This window comes from Callithrix jacchus, chromosome 11, assembly GCF_049354715.1.
Source record: "Callithrix jacchus isolate 240 chromosome 11, calJac240_pri, whole genome shotgun sequence".
NCBI classification, from domain to species: Eukaryota; Metazoa; Chordata; class Mammalia; order Primates; family Cebidae; genus Callithrix; species Callithrix jacchus.
In genome coordinates this window covers 30,000,607-30,012,689 of record NC_133512.1, presented here as the reverse complement: position 1 = coordinate 30,012,689, position 12,083 = coordinate 30,000,607, and the positions used below count along the sequence as shown (strand labels likewise).

The window sequence follows — 12,083 nt, the reverse complement described above, 5'->3', positions numbered from 1 at the left end:
ACAGTAATACTTCTGTCCATAAATCAAGTTCAAAATAAACTATAAACCAGACTTTCGAAACTAACACATAAGAGCATTTTTATAAACCACAATCCTTACACGAACTCTGGGTTTTAGATTAGCATCTCTCTAAGCTTTCCTAAAACTTGTATAAAGTAAACCACTCCAAATCCAAATCAAAAAAGTTTTATTTTTTAAAATATTGATTGCTCAGGTAGAACATATGTATATATAATAACAAGATAAAATCCATATTAAATGAGGAGGTCCCCACTTACCAGCCGGAAGAGATACTTTCAGATGGATGGAAGTTACATCTCAGACAACTTCCCAATGCTAGAGTGATTCTGCAAGTTTAATTTATGGTCCTGTATGTTAAGGCTCTATGAGCACCATGATGACTACCCTATAAAATGGCTCAGTTTCACTTAACCCATCCCAGAAGTGTCTTCACACTCTGATCACTCTAGACTCAAACTTAAAGGAGTTTAAGAAAGGAAAAGAAATCAGAATTACAAGATCACTATCCATATGCATTGCTTTAAAAATCTGCCAAAATTCTGAGCAGCAAAGGCGTGTCTGGAAAACAAGAATGCAGAGAATAGCTGGACCAAGTTTGTGGTCATGGGAGCACCAAGAAGCAGGTTAGAGGTATCTGTGCATCAACACTGTATTTTGTGTTGGGTTAAAAACTGGAAAAAACAAAGCAAAACTTTAAGCAGCACTCGTCCACTCTGGATAAAGATTAAACTCTCCATCTAACAATAAGCTGGTGATAGCAATTACTTACAGGTCATGTCATCTAAGCACCTGAGAAGACAAAAACATCCTAGTGATTTGCTGTATGAAGTTGACACTTTCAGAACTGCTTTGGAACATGTTCAGTGACTTAGTAACATAAGCATTCTTTCAACATTCCAGATACCAACAGAGGCACTGGAAAGACAGGAGGAACCCTTTTTTATCCTCATCATGCCACATTAATTTTGTAAATAACACCACACTGTGACTTCGAACACAATCTGGTTTTTTCCCCACTACAGCTTTTCAACGTTTTAACTCTTGCTGTATACCACATATTAAACACACCTCTATCACAGACACACAGTTATACTATGTGTTATGTACCATTTATTACATACATTATGTTATACATTATATTGATTCTACTGCAAGACTAACAAGACTAGGGTGCTCAAGAAGGGCTGAAAGGGAATCACAGAAGGTTCTGACATAAGTAGTTTTGGCCAGCCATGGTGGCTATGCCTGTAATTCCAGCACTTTGGGAGGGTAAGGTGGGAGGATCGCTTGAGGCCAGAAGTTTGAGACCAGCTTCAACAACATAATGAGACTCATTTCTACAAAAAAAAAAAAAAAAAAAAAAGAGCTGGGCATGGTAATGCATGCCTATAGTCCCAGCTACTCAGGAGGCTGCAGAGGGAGGACTGCTTGAGCCCAGGAGATTGAGGCTGCAGTGAGCCATGATCCTGCCACTGCACTCCAGTCAGAGTGATAGAGCAAGCCTCTGTTTCAAAATAAATAAATAAATAAAAATAAAGTTTAAGCCCATCTTAAGTGTGTGCTTGGTGTATTTGAGAATCTGTAGAAAACAAATACATATTTAAGTGCTTGAGGGAAATGCCATTTTTTTTCTTAGCTCAAAGGGGATCAATATGACACGGGATACTTTTAGATGCATTTTTAACAGAATACAGCTAGAGGGATAAAATGCTAATTTTCTACACGTTGCCTTATGAACCACAGAGGAATAAATGGTGCCTCATCAGACATGTCTCAGTGAAGTAGTGCCACCCTGGGTGGGCAGGAGGGCTCCAGCCACCCCTCCCAGCCTGTGCCACCACCCTGCCTGCCCAGTGGGCAATGCGGAAGCAGGCAGCTGGAGGGACATCTTAGCTTGGGCTCAAATCTGAAACACAGAAAGAGGTAAGAGATGGACCAAATCCATCTCTGCTCCAACATTTGCTCAAGGTAACCACAAGCAAATGCCTTTATCTCTTAGGGCGTCTGCTACAAAAGTGGACACGGTAACAGCTACACCTCACAGGACTATTATGAGAACTGAAGGACATACTGTGAATAAAATGCCTGGCAGTAGCGCCCAGCACATGCTTAAGGCTCAATGAATAGAAATGATTTCCGTAAGTATCACTCTCAGATTTCCGAATTTGGATTTATTTCCATTGGCAATCCCTAGGTTATTTCTTATCACCATGTCCTTGCAAATCATAGCATAAATACCTAGGCACTATTTAAGAAAAAAATACTACAATGTATACTTATAACATTGTTGGTGGGAGAGAGATATATAATATTTAGCACAAAATCATGTTTTGAAAAAAAATACACGTGTCTACATATGTGGTTGGAAAAGTCTGCGCAGACTCACACTGATTTGTAAGCATGGTTGTTCTGAGTGGTGTAACTACAATCAACAGCTTAGCTTTCCTTTTGCTTATCTGCTTTTCTAATTTATCTATAGATACATACATACATTCCATAATTATATAAAAATATGAGAAATCAAAATTCTCATACATTCTAAAAAACAAAATCATAAGATACTGCTGCTAAAATATCAGAACTAGTACAAACATTTACAATGCCACCTCCAATGCAAAAGCACACGATGACATAAAACAGCAATCAAAGGTCAGGAACAGCCAGAAGACTCTCATGGCAGAGAGAAAGTGAACTTGACCTTGGGCCCTAACCCAGCTATTCCCCAGACATGGCCCTTAGTGAGTCATTTATCTTGGGCCTCAGCTAATGACCGACTGATGTAACCATTTTTGCCCCAGAGGCAACACTTGCTAGGGATGACCAGGCCCCTCTCCTTGGAGCACTACCTTGGCTTCCAGGTCACTCCCTCCTGGCTTTTCCTCCCACCTCCGTGGTACCTCCTTCTTGGTCTTCTTTACTGCTTCCTGGATTTCATCCAGTCTATTATTATAATGCTCACCATTCCCTTGAGTCCTGACCTCTCTCCTGAACTCCAGACACGAACACCAAAAACTGCCCCCTGGATGCTGGGCATGGTGGTATGTACCTATAGTCCCAGCTACTCAGGTGGCTGAGGTGGGAGGATGGCTGGAGGCCAGAGGTTTCAGGCTATAGTGCACTATGATCATGCCTCTGAAAAGCTACTGCACTCCAGCCTCGGAAGCAGAGTGAGATCCATCTCTAGAATATTTTTTTAAATTGCCCACTGAAAATTATCATTCGGCATCTAACAGGCATCTCAAACTTAACCTGGCCAGAGCAGAGATCCTGATTTCCATCTTCCTCCAAACTTCCTCTAGCCATCACAGCGAATGCCAACCAAATCCTTCCAGTTGTTCAGGTCAAACTCTGGAGTCATCCTTGGCTTCTTTCTTTCTCTCATCCCCAAACCAAACCTGTTGCCCTTACCTCTAAAATCTACCCAGAGCTCTACCGCTCCCCACCACCTTCACAACTACCACCCAGTCCCGGGCCACCATCTTCTTACTGGACTATTGCAATCCCCTCTTCATCAGTCCCCCTGCTTCCCCCTACTCAAGACACGGCAGCTAGAGTCACAGAATTAAAGTACCCATTCGTCCAACCTGTCACTCCTCTTCTCAAGGCCCCAGTGGCTCCCCATCTCCCAGAGAGTAAATGCCTCAAGCCCCGCACTGGCCTATGTGGGTGCCCACTGCCATGTTATCTCCCCCTGCTCTCTTTCTCACTCACTCCAGCCCCACTGGCCTTCCTGCAGTTCCTCCAGCACACCAGGCAGGCTCCCACCTCAGGGCCCCAGGCCGAGCTGTTCCCTCTACTTGGAATGCTGCTCTCCCGGTTGGCCATCTTCCCACTTCCTGCAGGTCATTACTCAAATGTCTTCTCCCTGGAGCGACTCCCGGGCCACCCTAGGTAGTACTGTGACAACTCCATGCTCCCCCTCTCCACTTTCTTTATCTCACTTTTCTCCATGGCAGTTTCATTTCCCAACATAACTTTTGTTTCACTTACTTCATTTATTTGTGGTCGCCTCCCTACAGCTAACACATAAATTCCACAAAAACAGGATTTCTTTATGGTTTTGTTCCCAATTATATCCTTTGTACCTAGGAAAGGGCCTGGCAAACACTAGGCACTCAATAAATATTTCCTGAATAAATAAATAGGATTTAATGGCCTGCTCTTACCTGTCTGAGTTATGTAAGAAACTCACAAAGTAAGGAATGTGAATGCAACTACTCCATAATTTGTCACTTAGATAAACATGTGGATAGTGTTACTATTATCACTGTTGAAGATGTGTCCCAGTTCTGCCAGATGTGGCCTTAATTAGTCATGCTTGACCTGTGATTCCCCACCTCCCTCTTACTTTATTTATTTCAGTACCAAGGTTGGTAACTGAGGATTCCTAGAACACTAGGATTCTGGAAAGTACTAGGTTCACAGACCATTCAATGTCTAACCCTGTAAATAATTATCTGAATCCTCCCTTTTTGTCTTCCCATGGGGAAGGATAAGGGGAGATGAAAAGATTAAGTGTGATCACCGAAGAGTGCAGACAGCGTCCATTCTTTCTTTACTGTGCATCAGAAATATTATACCACTTAACCTAAGGCCGCTCAGGGTGGAGGACTCTGCCCTTGACTTTTGCTTAGTCCGGATGATACAGCCATGTTTCACCCGAGGTGGATTTGTGTGACCTCCCAATAGACAACAGCTTGGGTTTAGCTTAAAGACCTTCATCTTTAAACCGAGAGTATTTAAAATATGCTAGTAACTCAAGGAGATACAGAAAACTGCACGTTGGGCTATGACATGCCCAGATGTTTTTTAGACACCAAACAGAAATGACACAGAGTTAAAAAAACAAACAAGAACTCTCCTCTACATGCAAAAGCCTCTTAGCCAGTAGAAAACTCTACTTAAAAACAGTTTTGCTAACCCTTCCACCTTGGTTAGAAATGGTTGTAGGGAACTCCTCTCCGTAGGTTCAAAAGAGCCATGGCCCTTTGAGGTCAATGACAGTACCTTTTACTTACAAAACTAGTATTTAGTTACTGCAGATAAACTGCAAAGCATTGCGAATCCTGGTGAGGAAGGGAATTAATCTAATTGAGCTGAACACATAAGCATATTCGAATAGCTAAAACTGTACCTTGGGACACCTGAGCCCAGCAACAATGCCTGCCCTATTTCAGGAATGCTCCGAGTTGACAGGAAGGCAGTTGTATCCAGTTCACCTTTTAGTTTGACAAAAGGATTTCCTGCGTCACACCCTAAGGCTCCTTTAGAAAGAAGCAACTTATAAAATTATATCCTGCTAATTACCCTAATATCAAAGTTGGAAATTGACCAATTTGAGACTTAATCAGCTTAATTGTAAGATTTTGCTTGTCAGCAACATACCAAGCTTGACTTACTCCTCTTACATCATTACACTGAGACTGCGTTACCCCAGAAGTAACAGAAAGAGTCCACCAGAAAGAATTACACAAACAGGGCCGGGCGCGGTAGCTCACGCCTATAATCCCAGCACTTGGGAGGCCAAGGCGGGTGGATCACGAGGTCAAGAGATCGAGACCATCCTGGTCAACAAGGTGAAACCCCGTCTCTAAAAAATACAAAAATTAGCTGGGCATGGTGGTGTGCGCCTGTAATCCCAGCAACTGGGGAGTCTGAGGCACGAGAATTGCTTGAACCCGGGAGGCGGAGGTTGCAGTGAGCCGAGATCGTGCCATTGCACTCCAGCCTGGGTAACAACAGCGAAACTCTGTCTCAAAAATAAAAATTAATAAATACATAAGAATTACACAAGCAGCTACAGAAAAAGCTTTCATTTTTCACTTTATGTAAGTGACTCGATGAGCACACAGCATCTCATTCTCATCAACCGTGGCTTCTTTCTTCATTAAAAACAAACCAAACCAACAAAAAGCTATTTTGCATTTGGACTCTCTTCCAGGGGTAACAACATATTCCTAAGAAAAATGAGATGTCATGGGAAACAGTTTTAAGGATGACACACTGGCAAGCCATAACGGGTTCTGCTAGGATCCAATTCAAGCATACTTGGAGGTGTTCAGCAGGTAACAAGAAAAGTATTTACTGTGAATGCTGTCTCACAGTTTACTTCAGCATTTAAAATGCTTTATCATAGTAAAACTAGAGAAAATAAGTGAATCCACATCAGACCAAAGGATTACAAATAAATCCCCTAGTATTGCTGATGTGGCACTTTTCCTTTTGGAGAGCAATGGTTTTTCTTTTCACTTGCTTTTGATATTGGTTTAACTCCACATTGGGTTTGACAGTTTCATCACACAAAAGTCAGGAAATCTGGAGTCAGTATTCCAATAGCCACTCTCCCAACAACCTCTGACACAGACTTGCACCTGGCTTGCTGAGCAGCAATGCCCCGATTACCGCATGTCATCATTTCAATAAATAGAACTCAAGTGTTACAACACAACACCAAGTTCGGGGGAGACACAAGATCTGACACATGTTAATACCTCATTATACATCCAAGCCTTTTGCCAAGCAGAAGAAACACAGGATCACCTTCTAACATAAACATCGGAGGCCTTTCTTGTGATGGGAATCAAGTCCAGTATATTTTTATTCACCACGTGGTCATTTCCCTCCACTGTAAGGGACATGCAGTGAATAAAAGCTATGTTAGGATAGCAATATGCTTGAGAATTTTAAACAAACCAGTGAGGCAAATCACTTATGGTTTTCATACCAAGCATACCTCTGAAGGCTGCATATAAATACTCCTTTCAGCTGTGAGCACCATGCAACACTAATATGAAATACTGTACTCTATATATAAGCAAGAGACACAGCACTCCACTGACTTAGGAAACACACGTTCAGATGTTTACACTTGCATCTTCCACGCAGGCCCCATGGTCTAGTGGGCTAGCATGAGGCTGGAACTGGAGGAATCTGAGGGTTACAGGACTGTCTTACTTCCTGACAGATTTTGAGTTCAGGAAAATTATTTAAATCATACCTCGGTTGCCGGGTGCGGTGGCTCACGCCTGTAATCCCAGCACTTTGGGAGGCTGAGGCGGGTGGATCATGCAGTCAAGAGATGGAGACCATCCTGGTCAACATGGTGAAACCCCGTCTCTACCAAAAATACAAAAAATTAGCTGGGCATGGTGGCACATGCCTGTAATCCCAGCTACTCAGGAGGCTGAGGCAGGAGAATTGCCTGAACCCAGGAGGCAGAGGTTGCGGTGAGCCAAGATCGCGCCATTGCACTCCAGCCTGGGTAACAAGAGTGAAACTCCGTCTCAAAAAAACAAAAAAGAAAATAATCATACCTCGGTTATTTCCGAAGAGGGAACCAAGTTACTACAAGTTGATAACTGCAGCAGAAGCATCTAAACTTTGACAACTCTAGCTGCCAACACTGAATTAATCTGCCACCCAATTCTCCCAGTTTTACAGCTCTGCTTTATATTTGTCCCCCAAACAGCAACCAATCCATAAACATTGCACTAGAGTACGTTTCCGGCACTCAGTGAGTGTAGTATCTTGAGGCATTTCTCATCATCGGCAGAATTTTATAACCAGTCTCTTGAAGCATTTTCGTGTATTTCAAAAACTATGACCTCCTACAGCAACATTAGAGCATACAGTGGCTAAGGCAAGTCACCTGTGGAGAATACAACCAGGTACAGTGTCCACCTTGGTATCACATGGCCTAGGGTCAAGTGCTTTGGTGGGGCTGAGAATGTTCTTGGTTCCTGTATTCACTGTGCTTCTCCCTCCAAATTGATGAAACCTAAACTGGAAATGTGTTTCATGATGTACAGCATGAAACAGCCAGTAATATAGGGATCTAGTGTCTCCATTGGCTTCTTAAGCCAAAAATTATACTGTAGCTGTCTAAGCCAGAGGCCGCCATGGCAGACCAATAGAAACAAGGCAAAATTGGCCGGGCGCGGTGGCTCACGCCTGTAATCCCAGCACTTTGGGAGGCCGAGGCGGGTGGATCACGAGGTCAAGAGATCGAGACCATCCTGGTCAACATGGTGAAACCCTGTCTCCACTAAAAATACAAAAATTAGCTGGGCACGGTGGCGGAAGGCTGAGGCAGGAGAATTGCTTGAACCCAGGAGGCGGAGGTTGTGGTGAGCCGAGATCGTGCCATTGTATTCCAGTCTGGGTAACAACAGCGAAACTCGGTCTCAAAAAAAAAAAAAAAAAAAGGCGAAATTAAGTGAAACACAATCAACCCAAGGCACATACACAAAATGAGGACATGATGACCTGACAGGTTACATTATCAGAACAAAATGCCATTCTATAATTGTTCAAAGGAAAGGATAAACAGAGACACAATTCCCATTAGACACAACCCTAATGTAGTTTACTACCAGAGAACGCAAACGGGTTCCACTTTACAGATCCTATGATGGACCTAAAGCATTTTCACAGAGATGATTTATTAAACTAAAACAACTGGTGGCCTACACATGAAAACAGAGACATAAGCATGAAGGCTTAGATCCAGCATCACACCTAGGCATACCTCACTTCCCTGAGCTCAGAAGGCCTGTGCTCCATCAGGGCTAAAAGAATGAGCTTCCCAGGTCACAGAGGCTCACTGATCAGACCTGGGGGGTGGAATGCAGTAACTCTCTTCTTCAGAGGACAGGTTTTTCCAGCGGGCAGAGTGAGAATCCAATCTCAATTGTGCAACTGGTTCTCTGCACTGTCTTTACTGTACCCACTGCTTCACTCAACAACCCTTGCTCTGCCAGGCATTGGACTTGGCATTACTTTTTCCTAGTTGGGACAGTCATATCCAGGCCCAGTTAATGCCCTGATTGGATTAACCTTCCAACCTATCATCACACTTCCCTTTCCAGCAATGCCAAATTCATTCAGTTCAAGTTCATTAGCATCGTAGTTTCAAATGAGGAGCCTCGGCATGGTGCTCCTTTTATTACATTTTGGTGGCAGGCTGGTCCATGCCCTTGGTTTCCAAGCTCATCTCTCTATAAGCAAAACAACACGTGTTGTCTTTACTCTTCCCTGACAGTTCTCTCTGCTCTTCTAACGTTCACTTGCTCAGTTTCTCATGGATCTGATCATCCCATGAGGCAGCCGGATCATAGAGCTAGTGAACGGCTGAACTGGGACTCAAACAGGCTGCTAAATAAGTGTCCTTCCATCCTCCACTCTGCCAACCCCTGTTCAGTATTAGCCTTGAGAAACCGGAATTATGGAGGGCACTCATCTTGCCTCATCTCCTGAAGGCCGAACGGGGCCAACAAGTGAAGAGAGAATCAGCCAAGCTAAAACAGACGGGGATTTGAGAACCAGACGGCCTAAGTGAATTTAAAAGAGTAGTAGTATCCAAGGAGAAGTTGGAGTATCTAACGAGAAGTTGTCAGAAAAGAACTCAGAATGAAGCTGTAAAGGTTACAAAAAAACACTAGATATTTTTTAAGGAACACTTGCACATCACACACATTAATCAAGAAAAAGGAAAACATTCATTTGGCTCCTGAAGAGTTAAAATTTTAAAAGAAGCCTGGGCAAGAGCAAAAGAATCAACTGAAAATAATTATAATTAGAAAGTTCGGGCTGGGGATGGTGGCTCACACCTGTAATCCCATCACTTTGGGAGGCTGAGGTGGGCAGATCACCTGGGGTCAGGAGTTCAAGACCAGCCTGGCTAGAACATGATGAAACCCCATTTCTTTCTTTTTTTTTTTAATGCCAAATTGCAGGGTCTTTATTGCCAGGGGCCATGGAGGAATCACGCCTCTCCAACCTGTGGCCCTGAAAGGAGGGTGTCAAGACCTTTATACCCATAAAACCACCTCGGGAGTGAGGGTGAGGGGCAGGGGTGGGGGTGAGGGGCTTCAGACGTTCTGAGGGCTAGTGGATTCTGTAAATCACCTCCTGGGCTGAGATGAGGGTGAGGGGCTCTGGACTCTCCGAGGGCCAGGGGACTTTTAACATTCTGATTGTTACTTAAGTGGTTCACAAAAGTCAAGATTAGCATTTGTTTACACATTGTCTGGGTAGGGTGGAAATTACGGTCCTCAATTACTTATTCACATTTGGGTTATAGAGAGCAGTTTCAACAGGAAGCCGAGGTATGGTTGAGGTGTGCAGTTTTGTGGGGCTTTTACCATGTCACATTCCCCCCTTGTTTTATTTATAGGAATTAAATCACTAATTCCTCCAACAGGTTAGCACTGTTTGTTGGTTCTAAGGGCTCATATTGAGACCTTAATATCATTAGTCTATGTTTTTGGTGTACCCTGATATAGTGAAGAGAGTTTCACAACCCCAATGGGGGCAAAAGAATTCATTTTTTTGGGGGGGGAGGTGGATCCTGGGCACAGATAGTTGTTGCTCTGTCCCTGAACTGCCGCACCCAGCTACATCTCCACTTGTTCTGAAATTTGGGTTGGAGCCCAGGAGGGCACAGGGGTCTAGGGAGAAGGTAATGGGGTTCTTTGGAATGTACTCCAGGGTTAAGTTGACTGGGGTGGATCCCTTCCGGGTTAAGGAACTAACATATCCTCCAGTGGAGCCCTTGGTGAGGCCCCATTGATAGTAGGTGGATTCTGCGGGGTCGGGGGGGTTGCTATAGGGATTTACAGCACGGATTAGGGTGGTGAAGGTGGTGACCGCGAAGGGCGCACAAGTCTTAGATTTAGTGAATCGGGGGATGAGTGTTTGACGCTCCATTGTCCTTCCGGTGGGGCAGTCTTGACTTGGGTGTGATGAATCCAGGCCCTTAGTCCGTTCACCTTCAGTGCGGTGGGTGTGGTCAGGATAACCAATGGGGAGTGAGGCCTGAGGTGGCGAATCCTTTAACAAGGACAGAGCCTCTGGGCTGGAAGGGGTGTGTTGGCTGCTCTGTGAGGTCCAATGGGGTGGGACGGGTGTCCTTAATGTGCTGGTGTATCTGGGATTGAACAGAATGCAGTGCCTGAAAGGACTTAAGGAGTGTATAACTATGGACTTCAGCATGCACAGTATCCGTGGGTCTGGGGAGTAAGGGAGGGGGCCTACGGAACATGATTTAAAAAGGGGAGGAGACTTTCTGATAGGGTGCATTGGACGCGGAGGAGGACAAAAGGAAGCAGGCTGGCCCAGTTTTCACTGGTCTTTAGGAAAAACTTTGTCAGGGGTGAAACCCCAATTCTAATAAAAATACAAAAATTAGCTGGTTTCGGTGGTGTGTGCCTGTAATCTCAGCTACTTGGGAGGCTGAGGCAGGAGAATCACTTGAACCCAGAAGACAGAGGTTGTAGTGAGCCGAGATCACACCACTGCATTCCAGCCTGGGCGACAGAGCAAGACTTCATCTCAAAAGAAAGTTTAAAAAAACAAAACAACAACAACAAAAAAACAAAAATTCCAGGATTCTCAGCTAAGATGTAAGAGTTCAGCTATCGGCCGGGCATGGTGGCTCAAGCCTGTAATCCCAGCACTTTGGGAGGCCGAGGCGGGTGGATCACAAGGTCAAGAGATCGAGACCATCCTGGTCAACATGGTGAAACCCCGTCTCTACTAAAAATACAAAAAATTAGCTGGGCATGGTGGTGCGTGCCTGTAATCCCAGCTACTCAGGAGGCTGAGGCAGGAGAATTGCCTGAACCCAGGAGGCGGAGGTTGTGGCGAGCCGAGATCGCGCCATTGCACTCCAGCCTGGGTAACAAGAGCGAAACTCCGTCTCAAAAAAAAAAAAAAAAAGAGTTCAGTTACTAAGATGTGAAGGGGATGGGGCTTTCTGCCTCAATGTCCTGAAGATTAAAACGTGGTGATCTGCCCACATGGCTGGCCATAGGATAGCATGATACCTCAGTCACCTAAAATCACACTCGCAACCCTTGCCTGTGAGGGACTTCTAATTCCATCCAAAAGTTTTGTTCTCCTCTTAGTCTTGTGAAGATAGCAGTAAAAACTACCACTGGTAATAAATTTGAAATTAAAAAAATGAGGCGTGGGAAAATGCTTGCAATCTGGTCAAAAAGATGTACAGATGACCCTGATTTTCTGGCTTAGAGTTTCCTGAGGACTCTGCTACAGGAGACAAC

The 12,083-nt window shown here is 44.2% G+C and overlaps 1 protein-coding gene across 1 annotated transcript in view; it reads right to left on the bottom strand.

Annotated features, from left to right (window-relative positions):
* JAZF1 (JAZF zinc finger 1) overlaps nucleotides 1-12,083 on the bottom strand; it is a 344,361-nt gene that overhangs the window by 262,057 nt on the left and 70,221 nt on the right. The gene's annotated exons all lie outside the window — the stretch shown is intronic.